This window comes from Protopterus annectens, chromosome 1.part1, assembly GCF_019279795.1.
Source record: "Protopterus annectens isolate FY-2018-M chromosome 1.part1, PAN1.0, whole genome shotgun sequence".
NCBI lineage: Eukaryota > Metazoa > Chordata > Ceratodontiformes > Protopteridae > Protopterus > Protopterus annectens.
In genome coordinates this window covers 333,277,420-333,294,100 of record NC_056726.1, presented here as the reverse complement: position 1 = coordinate 333,294,100, position 16,681 = coordinate 333,277,420, and the positions used below count along the sequence as shown (strand labels likewise).

The window sequence follows — 16,681 nt, the reverse complement described above, 5'->3', positions numbered from 1 at the left end:
TTCCAATGGCCCAGGTGAGAATGTACTCTTCACATCATGGATGTATACTTCCAATGTCCCAGTTGTGAATGTACTCTTCACATCATGGATGTGCACTTACAATGGCCCAGGTGAGAATGTACTCTTCACATCATGGATGTACACTTCCAATGTCCCCAGGTGTGAATGTACTCTTCACATCATGGATGTGCACTTACAATGGCCCAGGTGTGAATGTACTCTTCACATCATGGATGTGCACTTACAATGGCCCAGGTGAGAATGTACTCTTCATATCATGAATGTGCCCTTACAATGGCCCAGGTGTGAATGTACTCTTCACATCATCGATGTGCAGTTCCAATGGCCCCAGGTGTGAATGTACTCTTCAAATCATGGATGTGCACTTACAATGGCCCCAAGTGTGAATGTGCACTTCCAACGGCCAAGGGGAGAATGTACTCTTCACATCATGGATGTGCACTTCCAATGGCCCAGGTGTGAATGTACTCTTCACATCTTGGATGTGCACTTCCAATGGCCCAGGTGTTAATGTATTCTTCACATCATGGATGTGCACTTCCAACGGTCCAAGTGAGAATGTACTCTTCATATCATGGATGTGCACTTCCAATGGCCCAGGTGTGAATGTACTCTTCACATCATGGATGCGCACTTCCAATGACCGAGGTGAGACTGTACTCTTCATATCATAGATGTGCACTTCCAATGGCCCAGGTGAGAATGTACTCTTCACATCATGGATGTGCACTTCCAACTGCTGCAGGTGAGAATGCACTCTTCACATTACGGATGTGCACTTCCAACAGTTCAGGTGAGAATGTAGACTTCACATCATGGACGTGCACTTCCAATGGCCCAGGTGAAAATGTACTCTTCACATCATTGAAGTGCACCTCCAACAGTTCAGGTGAGAATGTACACTTCACATCATGGATGTGCACTTCCAACGGCCCAGGTGAGAATGTACTGTTCACATCTTGGATGTGCACTTCCAATGGCTCAGGAGAGAATTTACTGTTCACATAATGGATGTGCACTTCCAACAGCCCACATGTGAATGTACTCTTCGCATCATGGATGTGCACTTACAAGAGCCCCAGGTGTGAATGTACTCTTCACATCATGGATATGCACTTCCAATGACCCAGCTGTGAATGTACCCTTCACATCATGGATGTGCACTTCCAATGGCCCAGGTGAGAATGTACTCTTCACATCATGGATGTGCACTTCCAATGGCCCAGGTGAGAAAGTACTCTTCATATCATGGATGTGCACTTCCAATCGCCTAGGTGAAAATGTACTCTTCACATCATGGATGTGCACGTCCAATGGCCCACGTGTGAAGTTACTCTTCACATAATGGCTATGCACGTTCAACGGCCCAGTTGAATATGTACTCTTCACATGATGGATGTGCACTTCCAATGGCCCAGGTGAGAATGTACTCTTCACATCATGGATGTACACTTCCAATGTCCCCAGGTGTGAATGTACTCTTCACATCATGGATGTGCATTTACAATGGCCCAGGTGTGAATGTACTCTTCACATGATGGATGTGCACTTCCAACGGCCCAGGTGAGAATGTACTCTTCATATCATGGATGTGCACTTCCAATGGCCTAGGTGAGAATGTACTTTTCACATCATGGATGTGCACGTCCAATGGTCCAGGTGTGAAGTTACTATTTACATAATGGCTATGCACGTTCAACGGCCCAGTTGAATATGTACTCTTCACATCATGGATGTGCACTTCCAACGGCCAAGGTGAGAATGTACTCTTCACTTCATGGATGTGCACTTCCAATGGCGCAGGTGTGAATGTAATCTTCACATCATGGATGTGCACTTCCAACGGCTCAGGGGAGAATGTACTCTTCACATCATGGATGTACACTTCCAATGTCCCCAGATGTGAATGTACTCTCCACATCATTGACGTGCACTTACAACGGCCCAGGTGTAAATGTACTCTTCACATCATGAATGTGCGCTTACAATGGCCCAGCTGTGAATGTACTCTTCACATCATGGATGTGCACTTCCAACGGCCCCAAGTGTGAATGTGCACTTCCAACGGCCAAGGGGAGAATGTACTCTTCACATCATGGATGTGCACTTCCAATGGCCCAGGTGAGAATGTACTCTTCACATCATGGATGTGCACTTCCAATGGCCCAGGAGAGAATGTACTGTTCACATCATGGATGTGCACTTCCAACGGCCCTGGTGAGAATCTACTCTTCATATCATGGATGTGCACTTCCAATGGCCCAGGTGTGAATGCACTCTTTACATCATGGCTGTGCACGTTCAGTGGCCCAGGTGAGAATGTACTCTTCACATCATGGATGTGCACTTCCAATGGCCCAGGTGTGAATGTACTTTTCCCATCATGGATGTGCACTTCCAACAGCCCAGGTGTGAATGCATTCTTCACATAATGGCTGTGCACTTCCAATGGCCCATGTGAGAATGTATTCTTCACATCATGGATATGCACTTCAAATGGCCCCAGGTGTGAATGTACTCTTCACATCATGGATGTGCACTTCCAATAGCCCATGTGAGAATGTACTCTTCACATCATGTATGTGCACTTCCAATGGCCCTCGGTGAGAATGTACTCTTCATATCATGGATGTGGACTTCCAATGTCCCCAGTTGTGAATGTACTCTTCATATCATGGGTGTGCACTTCTAATGGCCCCAGGTGAGAATATACTCTTCATATCATGGGTGTAAATTTCCAATGGCCCAGGTGTGAATGTACTCTTCACATCATGGATGTGCATTTCCAACGGCCTCAGGTGAGAATGTACACTTCCAATGGCCAAGGGGAGAATGTACTCTTCACATCATGGACATGCACTTACAATGGCCCAGGTGTGAATGTACTCTTCACATCATAGATGTGCACTTCCAATGGCCCAGGTGTGAATGTACTCTTCACATCACGGATGTGCAATTCGAACGGCCCAGGTGAGAATGTACTCTTCATATCATAGATGTGCACTTCCAATGGCCCAGGTGAGAATGTACTCTTCACATCATGGATGTGCACTTCCAACGGCCCAGGAGAGAATGTACTGTTCACATCATGGATGTGCACTTCCAACGGCCCTGGTGCGAATGTACTCTTCATATCATGGATGTGCACTTCCAATGGCCCATGTGTGAATGCACTCTTTACATCATGGCTGTGCACGTTCAATGGCCCAGGTGAGAATGTACACTTCACATCATGGATGTGCACTTCCAATGGCCCAGGTGTGAATGTACTTTTCCCATCATGGATGTGCCCTTCCAATAGCCCAGGTGTGAATGCATTCTTCACATAATGGCTGTGCACTTCCAATGGCCCAGGTGAGAATGTACTCTTCACATCATGGATGTGCACTTCCAATGGCCCATGTGAGAATGTATTCTTCACATCATGGATATGCACTTCAAATGGCCCCAGGTGTGAATGTACTCTTCACATCATGGATGTGCACTTCCAATGGCCCAGGTGAGAATGTACTCTTCACATCATGGATGTGCACTTCAATGGCCCAGGTGTGAATGTACTCTTCACATCATGGATGTTCACGTCCAACTGCCCCAGATGAGAATGTACTCTTCACATCATGAATGTGAACTTCCAATGGCGCAGGGGAGAATGTACTCTTCACATCATGGATGTTCACGTCCAACTGCCCCAGATGAGAATGTACTCTTCACATCATGAATGTGAACGTCCAATGGCCCAGGGGAGAATGTACTCTTCACATCATGGATGTGCACATCCAACTGCCCCAGGTAAGAATGTACTCTTCACATCATAGCTGTGCACTTCCAATGGCCCATGTGAGAATGTACTCTTCACATCATGTATGTGCACTTCCAATGGCCCTCGGTGAGAATGTACTCTTCATATCATGGATGTGGACTTCCAATGTCCCCAGTTGTGAATGTACTCTTCATATCATGGATGTGCACTTCTAATGGCCCCAGGTGAGAATGCACTCTTCATATCATGGATGTGGATTTCCAACAGACCAGGTGTGAATGTACTCTTCACATCATGGATGTGCATTTCCAACGGCCTCAGGTGAGAATGTACTCTTCACATCATGGATGTGCACTTCTAATGGCCCAGGTGAGAATGTACTCTTTACATCATATGTGCACTTCCAATGGCCCAGGTGTGAATGTACTCTTCACATCATGGATGTGCATTTCCAACGGCTCAGTTGTGAATGTACTCTTCATACCATGGATGTGGACTTCCAAGGGCCCAGGTCTGAATGTATTCTTCACATCAAGGATGTGCACTTCCAACAGCCTAGATGAGAATGTACACTTTACTTCATGGATGTGCACTTCCAGTGGCCCAGTTGAGAATGTACTCTTCACATCGTGGATGTGCACTTCCAATGGCCCAGGTGAGAATTTACTCTTCGCATCATGGATGTACACTTCCAATGGCCCAGGTGTGAATGTATTCTTCAGATCATAGATGTACACTTCCAATGGCCCAGGTGAGAATGTACTCTTTACATAATGGCTGTGCACTTCCAATGGCCCAGGTGGGAATTTACTCTTCACATCACATCATGGATGTGCACTTCCAATGGCCCAAGTGTGAATGTACTCCTCACATCGTGGATGTGCACTTTCAATGGCCCAGGTGAGAATGTACTCTTTACATCATGGCTGTGCATTTCCACTGGCCCAGGTGTGAATGTACTCTTCACATTATGGATGTGCACTTCCAACGGCCCCAGGTAGTACCTGAGTACACATCATGGATATGCACTTCCAACCGCACCAGGTGGTACCTGAAGAGGCTGCACAAGTTACGAAAGCAAAATCAGTTGTTCTCATCCTTTGCTCCAAAAGAGACAGACCAGGGATTACCAAGCAGATACTTTCCAAGTGGATTGTCAACTGCATTATTGTTGTATCACTCAATCCTCATCTGGAAAATGCAATGGTCAAAGCCCATTCTACCATAGAAGTGCCTGCCTCCACTGATTTCTTCAAGAATCTCTGCACTGCAGGAATTCTCCTGTATCTGATTGATCATTAGTTACATCTTTACCATTTTTTCAACTGCAACTTATGGATACAAGATGTTTTTGGGAAATCTCTTATCTATGGCTTATCCATTTGATCTCTGTCCTCAAGCAAACTTCCATTTTGATTGTACTGTTTCAGATTCAATCCACACAAGGTCCTATCGAGAAAGGTCCTCATAGCTTTGAATGTGTAAGCTCATATACTATATAAAGTGTGAACTAGTGAGCTCTGTGTAGGAGGGTACTTATGCATTTGGTACATTGTATCATGTCATGCATCATTTGGGCACACAGACATTGATAAATGCAGGATTTTTTGTTGAAATAAAATGCAAAGGTCTGATTGGTGAAGTGCTGACCGACCAAAAACTTATCAAGGAGGGACCACTAAGATATTAGTTGATTTGCTAAGAATGCAACTATTTCTTCACCACATGAACTGCAAAGAACTACCTGAGTTATGTATATTTTGGGCAATTGAAGAAACCATTTGATGCAGCTCTAATGAAAAGCCTGTACCATGATACTGTGATTTTTCAAATTAGTTTATCACTGGCCACAACTCAGGGATGCCATCATGGTGGCAGCAGGAAGACTTTGTTGAACAATCACTTGCTTCACAGCTCCATAGCATGGGGTTCAGTTCTAGCTTCTAGTCACTGCCTGTTTTGAGGTTTTATGTTCTCCACATTTCTGCAAGGGTTTTCTCTGGATATTCTGGGTACTGTATTTTCTACCCACCTTTTAAATACATGCTATTTGACTGGATATACTAAATAGGTTGAAAGTCACATTATCTGGGTATTCTGGGTACTGTATTTTCTACTCACCTTTTAAATACATGCTGTTTGACTGGATATACTAAACAGGTTTAAGGTCAAACTTCTTTAGTGTGGTGCTCCTAGACTTTGACTAGGACCTGTCCTTCCAAAACGTCTGACCAAAACAGCAGTTTATTTAAGTTTGGGGTGTTTATTGATGTGTTCTGTCTTTTTCCCAGTTTGTCTGGCAGTTAGCACTGAAGATCAGAGATATGAACTGTTAAAAAAAATGTTCCCTTTAGTCCAGGGTTTGAGTGACTCATCCTCCATTTGCCTTGTGTGACCCTGACCAAGTCACTTAACCAGACAGCCCTATGCCTCTCAACTGTCCAGATTTTTGGCTCATACTTTTGGACTGTTCCTCATAAAATTTGTGAATTTCTGGCAAATCACTGAGGATTAACATAATTAAATAATCGCAGACATTTAAATTCCAGGCTTCATATGCTTTAAAAAATGCATGCTAAAGTAAATCCTGTTATTATAACAACTTTCTAAGTTTATAAGAGCAATTTTAAAACCTGTCCATAAAGCTGCACCTTTGTCACCCAGTTATTTTTAACACTGTCCAGATTTCTTGCACTTAGAAGTTGAGAAGTGTGCCTTTGGTATGAGCCCTTCTTGTTAAGGCTCAAGCCCGTATTCGGGTCTCACCACTTGATACTGCTTCCCCTCACGGAAGTATCCTTACCAAGAACTGCTGCGTAAGGTTAGAATTAAAACACAGAAAAGTCTTTAAACTTTATGAGCCGGAAAACTGAAACCAAGAGCTGTAACGCTGCAGGGAGTCGCATGACTATAGACTTACAGTATGAGTGGGTTCACTCAGCCCCAGCAGTTAGCGACTGTTTAATAATAAAAGAAACATACAACTAACACATTTCCCGTGAGAGTCACCTGATAGCAGTTAGACAAATGTCTTGAGAAGTCATTTCCTGCTGTATGTTACCTGAAGATTCATTTAACTCAGCATTTCATGGGGGAGCAGTTCAGAGATGCAGTTGACACCTTACATTTCTTTTGCAGCCCTATGATGTCTTTTACAGCTTTCTAAATAAATGCTTGTCATTGTTTCTTTATATATAACTACGTAGTTGAATGTGTTTGTGTCCCTTATGAATGCAACAAAAATGAGTTTCAATTGTTGATTCTAGTGAAATTAAGCTAGTTTTACATTGAAGTCAATAACCCACCTAATGAACCACAATATTCTGTTAAGATTTAAATTGTAATATATCACCAAATAGAAAATGATTGCTTCAGCTGAGAAATTAGAAATGCAGACTTTGTGAGACCAATTAAAATCACCTGTGCCTGAATTTCTCTCAACAGATACATGAAGGAGATTTACAAGTTCTGTATATAATGAAGCAAAGGCACATTCTGCTTTTCTTTAACTAGTCCATAGAATTGTTCAGTTTCAGGCAGAGATTTTTGTTAATTCCATTGTTGCGTAAGTATGCACTGAAAGTTACTCTAAATTCCCTAAACATGAGCTCTGACCTTGAGAAAGAATAAAACTAAATGAATGACAGTTTGCTATATAAGCAATAAACCAGTCTTAAAATGAGATCCAAGTGTTTTATTTTTGTTTTTCTTTTTATCTTTGACCTAGAATGTGCCTTTTGGGCAGTGTGTATGTGTGTACTTGTGTGTATATGTGTGGTGTGCTCAAGCATGTGTTTTAGTGTGTGTGTGTAAAATTCTTCCTGCCTTTGGAACATTTCCGGTTTGACCTGATGATAACTGTAAAAGAAAAGCAGAAATCTAATAGTAGATGAGTAGAATTAGACTCATTCAGCCTGCACATTTTCTGACACTTTTGTAGGGTGGTATTCTTTTAGACAATATCCAACCTATATCAGTGAGAAACGGGGAAGAGACTGCTGAATTTGTCTTGAAATGTTTTCAGATTAGCAGTGTGAATCAATTCAATGAAGGTAATTCACTGATTCACTCCTCATAGCAGGGTTTATAGCAAACATCACCCAGCGAATAAGGTTGAATGGGGTAAAAAAATCAAAGACTGTCATGGTAAAAGGCCTTCAATAAATAGAACCTGTTTTCCATAATGAGGAACAGAAAGCTGACATTTTTTTAAATGTAGGAAATGATTGTCTGAACATTACAATAATTTATTTATTTATTTATTTATTGACATTTGATTACCAGGAACGTCCGACTGGGTATAAGCCGATTTTCAGTGGAGGCCCAGGGAGAAAAGCTCCAAATTTATTACAAAACATTTTAAGAACAATAATTTTGTAAATATTTATTTGTTTGTTTGTTTAATGCCATTTGTTTACCAGGAAAGTTTGACTGAGTCAAAAAGAGCCTGTTTTCAGCAGAGGCCCAAGGAGAAAAGCTTCAGAAAAAGTATATTTGAATGTTACACAAAAAATATAAGTAAAACATCAGAGAAGAATATATTTGAAAAGTTATACAATGTTGTTAACAATGATGAAAAAATATATATTTACAGTTTCAAAATAGAGAGCATTTATCCTATTTACAGTAATTTTTGCTCAAAATTATACTTTTATTTTTAGAAAATTCAGCATGGAGAGGATAAAAGGATATGGAGGCTAGGTGGAGATAAGGAAAGTTTAGCTCAGCCAGTGGTGGAACAAGAGCAAAGCTGTGAGTTTGATAAGTGGTGTTTCAGAATGTGTTTAACAAAGCCGTAAATTTGATAAGGGGTGTTTTAGAATGTGTTTAACAAAGCCGTAAGTTTGATAAGTGGTGTTTTAGAATGTGTTTAACAAAGCTGTGAGTTTGATAAGTTGTGTTTTAGAATGTGTTTAACAAAGCCATAAGTTTGATAAGGCGTGTTTTAGAATGTGTTTAACAAAGCCATAAGTTTGATAAGGGGTGTTTTAAAATGTGTTTATCAAAGCCGTAAGTTTGATAAGTGGTGTTTTAGAATGTGTTTAACAAAGCTGTGAGTTTGATAAGGGGTGTTTTAGAATGTGTTTAACAAAGCCGTAAGTTTGATAGGCGTGTTTTAGAATGTGTTTAACAAAGCCATAAGTTTGCTAAGGGGTGTTTTAGAATGTGTTTAACAAAGCCGTAAGTTTGATAAGGGGTGTTTTAGAATGTGTTTAACAAAGCCATAAGTTTCATAAGTGGTATTTTAGAATGTGTTTAACAAAGCTGTGAGTTTGATAAGTGGTGTTTTAGAATGTGTTTAACAAAACCGTAAGTTTGATAAGGGGTGTTTTAGAATGTGTTTAACAAAGCCGTAAGTTTGATAAGTGGTGTTTAAGAATGTGTTTAACAAAACCGTAAGTTTGATAAGGGGTGTTTTAGAATGTGTTTAACAAAGCCGTAAGTTTGATAAGGGGTGTTTTAGAATGTGTTTAACAAAGCTGTAAGTTTGATAAGGTGTGTTTTAGAATGTGTTTAACAAAGCCGTAAGTTTGATAAGGGGTGTTTTAGAATGTGTTTAACAAAACCGTAAGTTTGATAAGTGGTGTTTAAGAATGTGTTTAACAAAACCGTAAGTTTGACAAGGGGTGTTTTAGAATGTGTTTAACAAAGCCGTAAGTTTGATAAGGGGTGTTTTAGAATGTGTTTAACAAAGTAAGTTTGATAAGGTGTGTTTTAGAATGTGTTTAACAAAGCTGTAAGTTTGATAAGGGGTGTTTTAGAATGTGTTTAACAAAGCCGTATGTTTGATAAGGGGTGTTTTAGAATGTGTTTAACAAAGCTGTAAGTTTGATAAGGGGTGTTTTAGAATATGTTTAACAAAGCTGTAAGTTTGATAAGGGGTGTTTTAGAATGTGTTTAACAAAGCCGTAAGTTTGATAAGGGGTGTTTTAGAATGTGTTTAACAAAGCCATAAGTTTGATAAGGGGTGTTTTAGAATGTGTTTAAAGGCAGGAAGGCTGATTACAGATCTAATAAATAGTGGAAAAGAATTCCATTGTTTGACAATTGAGCAATGACAGAGGTGGTTCCAATTGATTTTTGTGGTTTATAGATGGTGAGGCATTGTTCCTCATTTAAATGAAGGGATCTGTTTGGGTGGTAGACAGGTAGAATAAACTTAGTTCAGGGCACTCATCAGGTTCACGTATCATATTGTGAGAGGTGATTAGTTGTATGAAGTCCAAGTGGTGGGAACGTTCAAGCCAGTTCAAAGTTTTGGGGGTGTGCAGTGGTGAGTATAATATTCTTTACTAGAGACAAAGCTTGCAGCTTTGTTATAGCATGTTTCTCATTTAGATTTAACTGAAGTCTGTAGATTTGTAAGGACAGCGGTGTCACGTAAGAGTGAATGAAGGCACTACTCAAGCCCCAGCACCTTAGCCCAAAGGTTCCTGGAAATTATAAACTCAAATGCTATGGAACAACTAGTCACCACTCCCACAAGAGGGGACAACATACTAGACCTGATCATTACCAACATGGGGACTCTATGCTCCACACCAGAAGTATATCCCTCATTGGTAAGATCAGACCATAAACTAAGTTCATTGGATGTCCACATCCCGACCCCACCCCCAGCCCAGAAAACCACAGTGAAAAACTTCTCAAAAGCAAACTTCTCACTTCTCAAAACTGAAGTGGAATCCTTCAAGGCCCCAGGGCCAGTGAAAACTACAGCCCAAACTGCAGAATCCTATATAAAGGCATTCTACGGACATCTCCAGGAATGCATGGATCATGCTATCCCAAACAAAACCAAGACCCAATCATCCAAAGGCAGGCATCCAGTCTGGTGGACCCCTGCCATAAATAAACTGTACAACAGAAGGAGGAAGCTACTACATGATAGAGCAAAATCCCTAATAGGGAAGGCATCTCTGATGAGTACTAGCAAAAAATTACGATCCCTCATAAAATCCTCCAAGGCCAGCTTTGAGAGAAAAATTGCACAGGACACCAAAGACAATCATAAGGCTTTTTTCAGTTATGTTACAAACCTGGGATGCAACTCCCAGACTTGTTCTGAGTTGATTCTAAACGACAAAAAATACACTGAACCCACAGACATCGCCAATAACCTGGCAGACAGGTTCAGTGCAAACTTCTCCACCCCCAAAAGAACAAGTATCTATCCCGGCAGAGGGCTGCCTCCCAAACATCTCTGATGCTCAGGTGAAGGCTGCCCTCTCCAAAGCAAAAAACACTGCTTCCATGGGACCAGATGGCGTCCCAGGTTGCGTCCTACATGAACTCCAAGAGGAACTAATCCCTCAAATAAAACAGCTATACAATCTCAGCCTCACTACGGGATATGTGCCCACAGAATGGCGTATAGCAACAGTGGTCCCACTCCGCAAAGGTGGAGCCTCTACGGACCCTGGAAACTATCGCCCCATAAGCCTGACTAGCTTAGTCTGCAAGGCTATGGAGAGGATCATCATGGAGCTCATAAACAAAGACATTGGAGACCTACAGACACTAGATCCTACCCAGTTCGGCTTTGTCAAGGGCAGATCCTGCCTTTTGAACCTGGTTGACTTCTTTGAAACAGTCACCAAAGCCATAGATGAAGGGAAGGTAGTCCACACTATCTGGACCTTGCAAAGGCATTTGACACAATACCCCACTCGGGCATCATAGATAAGCTATCCCGCTTAAATATAAACCCCTATGTCACAAGATGGGTCGCAAACTGGCTCAAAGACAGAACCCACAGAGTGAGAGTTGCTGGAGCCATGTCAGACTCGAAACCAGTCACAAGTGGCATCCCACAGGGTTCTGTCCTGGGACCACTCTTGTTCGGTATATACTTTTCCGAGGTACAGGCAAATGTGGGAGGACTATAGCTCACCAAGTTCGCAGACGACTGCAAACTGGGTGCCATAATCAACTCTCCAGCTGACACAAACATCCTTCAAAAAGGTCTCACAAAGACAGATAACTGGTGCCAGCACCATGGTTTAAAGCTAAATGCCAAAAAATGTATAGTCATACCCTTTGGCAAAAACAATGTGCCCACAAATTACCACATAGGCGGAAACCCATTAAGTACAGAGAAAGTTATTAGGGACCTGGGGACCCAAGTTGATAGCAATCTCTCCTTTGAAAACCACATTGCCAAAGTGGTTAGAAAGACCTTCTACATAGCCCACCTCATCACGAAGGGTTTCACATCTAGATCAAGAGAGGTAATCGTGCCCCTTTATTCCTCCCTCATCAGGCCCATCATAGAATGCAATGCTCCTTTTGGGATGTACCTTACCCAACACCTGCAGCAATTAGAAAGACCCCAAAAGTATCTCACCAAGAGGATCAAGGGTCTCAAACAGATGCCATATGCTGCTCGGTTAAAAAAACTCCAGCTCTACTCAGTTGCATACCGCCTACTTCGAGGCGATCTATGCCTGACATACAAAGCTATGTCAAATCCAGAATTAATGGACATGCTCCACCTCAGTAAATCTAAATCCCTTAGAGCCACATGCTCGAGGGACTTGAACCTCAGCACAGAAATAAATAGAACTTGCTGGAGGGACAGGTTCATAACCCAGAGGCTCCCTTCGCTCTGGAATAGAATTCCAGTTCATGTGAGGCAGAGCACCTCACTGAATCTCTGCAAGAAGAATCTCGATAGGTGGATGGGGGATCTTAGGTTTGTCCCAGGGATTACTCCCGTGTCACTATTAGACAGAGGCACAGTAAACTAAACCTTAAAAAGGGCACAGTATACTCAAATCAAGGGGTGGCGTAAGCCATACAGAATTGGGCTAGGCTTATAATTGCCCCAGGGCAGATAGCCTAGTATGAACCTATGAAACTATAAATAGCTGCAAGGGTGGTTTTAGTGGAGTTAAATGTTTTTGTATATTTACAGCATGCCAGGTTTCTGGTGAATTTTCTCTACATTGTTTTGAACATGGAGTTCAGATTTAAGATTGTTATCAATTGGAACCCCAATCAGTTTTGTGTGGGAGACTAGTTCTATTTCTGGTTTGCATAGTGATAAGATTTTAAAACTAGATTTGTCTTCCATGTGAGCTTTGGGAAGGAATAGGTGTAGTTTTTTTTGGGTGGGGGGGGGGGTTAAGGAATAATTGGGCATCTTAGCACCAGTTTTTAACTGAGGTGAAAGTGTCTTGCATCATTTGGAGAACATGTTTTAGTTTATCAAATCAGCATATCAGTGTTGAGTTGTCAGTGTATTGTATGGTGATACTAGTCCAGTAGCAGTGTAAAGGTCACTTATAAAAATAATGATGAAAAGTGGACCAAGAATCGAGCCTTAGGGTACACCAGTGGTGATAAGCTGGTAGGGAGAGAGGGTATGTTACCATTTTCCAGATTACTATCAGACAGTTTTTAAACCAGTTTAAGGTAGTGGGTGATAAGCCAAAGTGGAGCACTTGTTGCAGGAGTTGCGATGAGAAATGGTATTGAAGGCTTTCAGTAGACCCAGAAATAGGGAGGAGAGAAGTTTGTCAGAGTCCTTACACTTATTGATTTTTCCATTAAGTATAATAGTGCAGTAGTTGTACTAAGGTCTGGGTGGAATCCATGTTATGTACATGTTAAGAGGTGTTTTGTGAGGAGCAGTGTACAAGTTGCTTATGGATACATTTTTCTAAGATTTTTGAGAGGAGCAGAATTGCAACTGGTCAGAAATTAGAGACTTTGATTGAGTTTTCTTCTTTATGAATTGAGATGATATATATATTTTTCCAAATAGGCAGTTTATAAGATTCAAGTATGGATCTGCTGATTATGATATGCACTGGGTAAGATATGGCTTCTCCTGTCATCTTGATGGGAAGGGTACTGACAGCTGTTCAGCAGAGTTCAAGCTTGAGTAGCAGTTTTTAGTGGTAAATATTGCTACTGGTTTACGGGTGAAGTTAGTTATGTCAGTGGTCAAGGATTGCTTAGATGCTTGTTTGGCAGGGGTTTAGGTTTAGGGGTTTTGGAGAATGTTGTTGATGTTATGTTGCAAAGCTGACTGGGGGGGTGCTATTTGTGAGGACAGCAATGCTTTAAGTAAAGTAGGTATTACATTTAGTAGCTATTTCAAAGGGGAAGACTTTTAGGAGGGGCAAGGGCCTCTTTTTGAGCCATGCATAAATAGTATATGGATGAGGACCAAAATGTATGGGTCATTTTTGTGATAAGTTGTCACTGAGTACAGTACTACTCCTTGTCCTTCTTAACTTAGGTTTAGCTTGGTTATAGCAGTCCCTATAAAGCTGAAAGTTGTGGAGGGATTTGTGATTGAGCTACTCTTTCCAGGCTTTGTCCCTAGTATGCATTATGGTTTTGCTTATGGTGGAGAGCCAGAGGAAGTGAGTTGATTTTATACATTTTTCATCTGTGAGGGACATCTATTTAAAGTTTTTAAGAATACAGAAGTGAAAGTCATGATGCTATCATGTTGGGGAGAGTTTTTAATTCAGTCCAGTTGTAGGTTTTAGGATATTATTAAGAAACTGTTGAATTTAGTCATGTTTTATTTATTTTATTTATTTATTTTATTTTTACATTTGTTAACCAGGAAAGTCCAACTGGACACGGGTCCATTTTCACCGGAGGCCCGGGGAGATAAGCTCCAAACAACACATACATAGAATAACAGGAAATTACATGGAACATTTGTTTCATGTTATGAGAGATTTCAATGCATACACACAAGGAGATGATACATACAGTATGGAATACATTAAATTAACAGTTCATACAAAAGTCAAACATTGAGGTATAGAGTATCAAAAGACATCTACTCAAAAGACCTAAAAAGAAGCAGTATTACGTATTTATGTTGGCAGGTATTTTGATAATGGGTTTAAATTCTATGTGCATATACTGGGGGGTGGTTAATGATGCTATCATCTTGGGGAGAGTTTTTAATATATTCCAATTGTAGGTTTTTATGATATAAATAAGAGTCTATTGAATTTAGTGAGGTTTTGGGATACTTTATGTTGGCGGGTATTTCAATAATGGGTGGAAATTCTATGTGCATATATTGGGGGTGGTCACTTAAAGAGTTTGGCTAAGTTCCGGTCACTTAGAGAGAATATGGCAAAGTTCCAGTAATAGTATATTTCCTGGGGTCTGAGACAAATATGTAATCTAATATTATCCCTTATCATTGCCTTTTTTGTATCTTCTTCGTGTTGTGATAAGCTGGTTTAGGTCAAACAGGTTTACATAGGATGAAGGACTGTCTATGGCTACACTTTGCCAGTCGATATTGATATTTCCCAGTATGACTTTTTTAATCTTTTAATAAAGAAAATATTAAATTTGGAAGACCATAGCTAAGATTTCCACATACCAAGCTACATTTTTGATACAGTAATTTTATACTTTCCTATAACTTAATATTGAAAAACCTAACCATATTGTATTTTGAGTGGTGGGAAGCATCCTTACGTGCCCTCCAAGCCACTTGTATATAAAATGTTTTCCTGAACAATTAGAAAGATGAACAAGCCATATTGTTTGAAGCTGTAGCGTATTGATTCAGGCCAGTATTTATGAAAGGTATAAATGTAATGTGAATTCCACTGACATTGCTCTAGGCTTGCACAAAGCATCAGACGGTGGGCAGTTACAACCAGTCTTTGAAAGTTCACTTGTCCCTGTCTAAGCATAACATTGACATTATGATGACCATAGTAAGTCAATTATATTCTGGTACCACAGTTTCCTGCAATCAGGATGGCTATACTTTACAGACAGGGAAGTTCTTAGGCTTGCAAAAACGAAGTATTTTAAGTATTTATGAAGTGTGTGTGTGTGTGTGTGTGTGTGTGTGTGTGTGTGTGTGTGTGTGTGTGTGTGAGCGTGTGTGCGTGTGTGTGTGTGAGTGTGTGTTCGTAGGTTCATAGGTTGGTACTACGCTATCGGCCCTAGGGCCTATACAAGCCTCGCCATAACAATTCCCTGGCTATTTCTTCCCACACTATTGACCTCCCTCCATTTTAAACATGTTTAACTCACAGATGTATAGTCACATCATGGATGTTCAGCCTCAGCTCTGTACAGATATTTGTTCCAAGAGCTCCTGATTCTCTTCTGCATGAAAGGATAATACAGAAACTAAGCAGAGGCTGCGGTTAACTCCTTCACTTTGTCCATATTATGATCAACTGCTCTGTTTAGAAACTGTACCCAGCTGTTTTCAGAATCAGGACACACGTGGCTCATCCCTACTCTATCCAACATTTTCTTCAAAACAGAAGCAACTTTAGCTGCCTTGGACTGATTTCACTGGAGCAGTCTGCCAAGTCATCCAGCTGGGCAATATATTCTTGTTCACTGACCTTTCCATCTTCACTACTTCAAAGACCTTTTTCAAGCATGCCTTGGATGCCTTAATCAGGCCAAGACAGGGGGCCATAACCTGGCGGTCTGCTTCTGACCAGTAGCTGTCCCGGTTCCCTCTCTCTTCCATATCTATATCACAAGAGCATCACTGAAAGGGTCACCATCACTATTCTGCACCTGTTATCTATATCACAAGAGCATCACTGAAAGGGTCACCATCGCTATTCTGCACCTGTTATCTATATCACAAGAGCATCACTGAAAGGGTCACCATCGCTATTCTGCACCTGTTATCTATATCACAAGAGCATCACTGAAAGGGTCACCATCGCTGTTCTGCACCTGTTATCTATATCACAAGAGCATCACTGAAAGGGTCACCATCGCTATTCTGCACCTGTTATCTATATCACAAAAGCATCACTGAAAGGGTCACCATCGCTATTCTGCACCTGTTATCTATATCACAAGACCATCACTGAAAGGGTCACCATCGCTATTCTGCACCTGTTATCTATATCACAAGAACATCACTGA

At 41.1% G+C, this 16,681-nt stretch overlaps 1 pseudogene; it reads right to left on the bottom strand.

Annotated features, from left to right (window-relative positions):
* Positions 1–15,893: 15,893 nt before the first annotated feature.
* The window catches only part of LOC122814473, a 19,468-nt pseudogene continuing 18,680 nt past the window's right edge, over positions 15,894–16,681 (bottom strand).